Raw genomic sequence first — 6000 nt, 5'->3', positions numbered from 1 at the left:
CTGAGACTGTTAGGCCACATGGCAGCATGTATGTACATGGTGCAATATGCCAGGTTATGCCTCCAACCTCTGCAGTCCTGACTGGTGAAAGTCTACAGGCCAGCCCGCAACCGCATAGACTTGGTGATCACCATCTCCCCCGACGTCCTATCAACACTGGACTGATGGATGAGGGAAAGAGGTGTGCAACGGAGTCCCGTTCACCCAGCTCCTCCCCATGCTACAGCTGGGGATGGATGTCTCGGATGCTGGCTGGGGAGCCCATCTGGTGGAACTATGGACACAAGGTATGTGGTCTGAGATGGAGAGAATATTGCATAGCAATGTCAGGGAGCTGAGGGCAGTTCGGCTTGCTTGCCAAATGTTCCTCCCCCATTTGTGGGGCAACTGTGTTTCCATCCAGATGGACAACACAGGAGAAATGTACTATATCAAAAGACAGGGTGCTGCTCGCTTCTCTCCCCTCTGCCAGGAGGCGATAGCCCTCTGGGAGCTATGCATTGCACACAGTATACACCTGCAGGCAACCTACCTTCCTGGCACCTGCAATACCCTGGCGGATTGGCTCAGCAGAGCATTCTCTGCTCACGAGTGGTCTCTCAAGGGGGAGGTGGTCAGGACACTTTTCCGCAGGTGGGGAACTCCCCTCCTAGACCTCTTCTCTTTGAGGTGCAACAAGAAGTGCCCCAAGTTCTGCTTGTACCACAGGCAGGAACCAGGGTCAGTGGGGATGCCTTAGAGATTTGGTGGCCGAAGGACCTTCTATACGCTTTCCCTCCCTTCCCTTTGATTCACGAGGTACTCTTAAGGGTCAGAAGGTACAGAGCAACACTGATCCTCATTGCCCCAGTGTGACCCAGGCAACACTGGTATACCACCCTGCGGAACCTCTTGGTGGAAGACCCTATTCCCCTCCCCCCAGTTCTGGATTTGCTGATACAGGACATACGTCAGGGTCTCCTGTGTCATCCAAACCTACAGTCTCTCCATCTCACAGCCTGGAAGATCCTTTGCTTAGACCCGGTGAAGAGGGTACTGATGGAGAGCAGGAAACCTTCCACTAGGGCAACCTATTGGGCCAAATGGACGAAGTCACTAAGGAAGGAGAGGACCCGGTATCAGCCTCCATCCAGATGATTCTGGACTATCTCCTTAACCTTAGACAACAGGGGTTATCTTCCCCGTCGGTCAGGGTGCACCTGACGGCTATCACAGCCTTTCATCAAGGGTGGGCATTCGGTATTCTACCACTCTATGGTCAAGAGATTCCTGAAGTGGCTAGACAGACTTTACCCCCAGGTTAGGCAACCCGTCCCTCAATGGGACCTGAATCTGGTGCTCTGAGGCCTCATGGGAGCCCCGTTTGAGCTGTTAGCTACCTGCTCTCTCTCTGACCTATCCCGAAAGGTGGCATTCTTGGTGGCCATCATCTCAGCTAGAAGGGCCGCCATATACAGTGTTTTCAAAGGACCGGGTGACCCTACGTCCACACCCAGCCTTTCTGCCCAAGGTGGTGTTCCTATTTCACATGTCCCAGGAAATTTTCCTGCCAGTGTTCTACCTCAAACCGCATGTAGATGGGAAGGAACAAGCATTACACACGTTAAACGTTAGGAGGGCACTCACCTTTTATTTGGAAAGGACAAGACAAGATTCCGTAAATCTACTCAGCTCTTTGTCTCTATGGCAGACAGGATGAAAGGTTGCCCAGTGTCAGCTCAGTGTCTGTCCTCTTGGATTACTGCCTGCATAAGGACATGCTATGACCTGAAGGGGAAACCAGTGCCTCCTCTCACAGCCCATTCTACCAGGGTCTTGGCATCATCCACGGCGTTCTTAGCACAAGTGCTGATTCTAGACATCTGTAGGGCAGCCACGTGGTCATCAATCCACATGTTCACTACCCACTATGTGATCACGCAACAGGCTAGGCAGGATGCAGCTGTGGGTGCAGCAGTGCTGCCGTCCGTTCTCTTTAGGCTTCCGACCCCTCCTCCGTGGAGTGGCTTGGGAATCACCTAAGTGGAATGGACATAAGCAAGCACTCGAAGAAGAAAAGATGGTTACTTACCTCATAACTGTTGTTCTTTGAGATGTGTTGCTTATGTCCATTCCAATCCTGCCACCTCCCATTCGTCGGAATATCCAGAAAGAAGGAACTGAGGGGGGTTGGGGACAGCAGGGGCATATAAGCGCAGCCATACCGGTTCCACTCTTTGGGTCTCCCTGGCTGTCCCAGTGAGTACTGCTAAGGATAAAAAAGTTCCAGAATTTGTGCGCACCTAAGGGGAATGGACATAAGCAACACATCTGGAAGAACAACAGTTATGAGGTAAGTAACTGTCTTTTCTGGAATTGGTGTCTGTAAAACAACATCACTCCAACGGCAATGTACGTACCGGGACAGCAGAGCATTACAGCAGACAAGCTGAGCAGACACTTTTCAGAACAGCATGAGTGGGAGTTCAGCATCCTCCTCCCGGTTATTTGACAATGGAATTTTTCAGTCATAGATTGATTTGCGACAGCATCCAACTGCAAATACCACCGGTTCTGTTCCAGAGTGGACCGAGGCAAGCAATCAGAGGGAGAAGCCTTCACTATACCCCGGACTGCTCCCCTCCTGTACACTTTTCTGATGACATCCCTGCTCTCCAAGGTGACCAGCAAGATTTGTGCGGACCGAGCAACAGTTATCCTGATAGCGCCCTATTGGCCAAGGCACCCCTGGTTTCCCTATCTGCACCATCTATCAATCGCCCAACCGATCCCTCTTCCCATCAACCCCCACTCGTTGACACAACATCGAGGGAAAACTGACTACCTGAACCTGGTGGCTCTCAAGCTCACCTCATGGCTTCTTCATGGCTCCAAAATGAAGAACTTACCTGTTCCCAGAGGGTGAAGCAGATTCTTTTGAGTAGCCGATACTCCTCCACGAGGTACATCTACCAAAATAAATGGCAGCTTTTTCAGGAATGGTAAAACCAATGCCAATTACAACCAAATACTGCCCTAGTACCTACTGTGCTTGAATACCTGATGGACCTCAGTGATGCAGGTCTCTCTATCAGCTCCATCTGAGTCCATTTCTCGTCTATCACCATCTTCCACAAACCAGTAGACAACTTATCACTGTCTGCACATCCCATTACCAAGTATTTCCTAATAGGGTTGTGAAAGACACACCCAAACTCATGTCCTTCTGTGCCACATGTAGATTTATACCTAGTGCTTGGCACATTGACAAGACCACTTTTTGAACCTCTAGCTACTGCTTCTCCCGAACATCTAGTCATGAAAGTGGCCATTATAGTAGTGATAACCTCCACTAAGAAAGTGGGTGAAATAGCAGCCCTGATGGGAGACACCATACACCATTTTTACTAAGTCACCCTCAGACCTCATTCAAAATTCCTTCTGAACGTCATATCTGATTTCCATATTAATGAGCCCATTTATTTACCCCCTTATTATCTTAAACCTCACAGTTTCTCCAGGGGGATGATGTTGTACACCTTGGATGCTAAATAGGCCCTTGTGCTCTAAATTGATAGGACCAAGGAATTCAGAAAATCAAATAGACTTTTTATCTCTATGTTCGGTTCCCACAAGGGAACAGTTGTCTCTGTACAGCATATATCCAAGTGGATTGCCAACCCATATATAGCTCCTACCATCTTCAGGGTAAGGACCCACTGCAAAGGATTTCTACACATTCCACCCATGCAATGGTCACATCAACCGCTTTCCTACATAATGTACTCCTCGCTGACATCTGCAGGGCAGTGATATGGTCTTCACATAATACCATTGCACAACACTATGCTCTGCAGCAAGGACTCATACCTATCTATCTCCTTAGCCAATGTAGCCCTTTTCTTTTCTCAAAATGTACTCCAAAACCCACCACCACAAGCAGTGGGTACTGCTTGTTAATCACCTGAGTGGAGCATCCACAGGGACACCATTCGAAGGAGAAGTTACTCACCCTATGCAGTAATGATGGTCTTTGAAATGTGTGTCCTTGTGGATGCTCCCCTATCCTCCATTCCTCCCTGGTACTCTGTTATAAGATTTCTGGTAGAAAAGGAATGGAGGGGGACCTGTGCTGCATGCACAGCCAATGGATGAAAACACTGTGAGGCAGCGACTGCACAGGCATGACATGGGAAGACACTGCTAGGCAAAAAAATCTCTGATTGCTGGCACAAGGATGCACTGAGACCTGAGTGGAACACCCACTGGGACACACTTCTCAAAGAATTATCTTTACTGCACAGGGTGAGTAACTTCTTTTTTCAATGTGGGATAAAGGTGTAAAGTTCCAATCCTGTAGATGTTTAAGTATGATTATGACTCTACTTGTGTGAGTAGCTCGTACTGAAGTATATAACTCTGGTATATACACTTCGCTTTAAGTATGTTAATAGACTATTGACTTCAATAGAATTACTCACGTGTATAAAGTATATGCGTGTAAGTGTCTTCAGGCCTGAGGTCTCACTATGCGATATTTCTTTTTCCCAGTTCTTCTTCCATGCAATTGTGACCCTTCTGAATATTGCATCATTTTGTGGACGGAACTCTCTAAAGAATTGTGTATGAGAATTCTCAAACTTTTTGGCCTGCGGCCTACCCCACTCGACATAAACTTTTCTGTGGACCACCAGCTAACGACCCATGATGACAAAATAGATGCAGGAGCTGGCTGAGGGAGTGGATTTTACTGGGAGGAAGGGTACAGAAGTGGGTTGGGGTTGGATGGTCTGGCCAGGAGGGAGGGTGCAGGAGTAGGCTTGGTGGGAAGGGTGTGTTTGAGTGGGATGGAGGGGTGGGATCTTGGCATGTGGAGGATGGGAGGCACTCATCTGAGTCTGTTCCCTCTGCTGCTCCCATTGACTACAATTCTGGCCAATGGGAGCTGTGGGAAAAGCTTCCAGGCAAGTGGTTTTCTGCGCTGCTGTTCCCCCAGCCAGAGGGATGGGGAGTGGCAATGCAGAGCTGCTTCCTGCCCCCATGATCCAGATCCAGTGAGGCGTGGGGCTTTCCTTTTTTCTTCCCCAGCAGGAAGGCAGAGCTGGCACTCCATCTGCACGGGGGAGGACGAAATAAGCTCCAAGCCCGCAGACCACCTGCAAGACAGTCGTGGGTCACCAGTGGTCCATGGACCATACTTTGAGAATCACTGGTTTATGATAAAGATAATGAACAGTAGAAGAGGCAAAGGGTGAGATATTATGCTGACTTTATTTAAAGAGCACTTGTATTGGAAACCTAGACTGTCTAGGCTCCTGCATTTTTAAAACAAATTAATCAAAAAATAGGAAGAAACAAGAGTTCTATTTTTTATTGCATACATGCTGCCGTTTTAATTTGCATATTTTTTATAGAGGACTACAACTTTAATACTGATAAGGAGAAGCCAGCCAAAATTTGAAGCTGTGAACCTTTTTGATGTAATAGTTAATCACTTTAAATGCATTAAGAGGATCCTGTAACATCAGCTTCTGTTACATATTAAAACAAAAGAATTTCTAATACATTTATGAAGGCTAAGTTTGCTCTAGTAAAACTGGTTTCTTTGTGACTATTCTTATAGTCTGATATGAGAGCTATTGTTTCTTTATGAAACACATTTTTCTGTCAAGTACAAAGTGTTATGTACAAACTCAACAGTATTTTCATTTGCCATATGAAGTCAAAATCAATACTTTGCTTTACAATGAGAAGTGTATTGTTTAATTTTTCAACAATAAAAGGCATTCCTAATGGGTCCTATTAGAGTACTTCTCTAAACTTTTATTTTGATTGTATTTTCAATGCTTCAATTCTATATTGATGCTAGATTATAGATTATATAACAAAATAACTTTTTTGATACATCTTGAGAACATGGGTTGGTTTGGCTTACTAACCATTTTAAATAAATTGTTCTTTACCATAGTGCTAGTCATAATTGATATTAGGATTTTTTTCAAATATTAATTGTAGAAATAG

This window comes from Pelodiscus sinensis, chromosome 7, assembly GCF_052426305.1.
Source record: "Pelodiscus sinensis isolate ZL-2025 chromosome 7, ASM5242630v1, whole genome shotgun sequence".
NCBI classification, from domain to species: Eukaryota; Metazoa; Chordata; order Testudines; family Trionychidae; genus Pelodiscus; species Pelodiscus sinensis.
The sequence above is the reverse complement of the archived record's forward strand: the minus strand, read 5'-3'. Positions refer to the sequence as shown.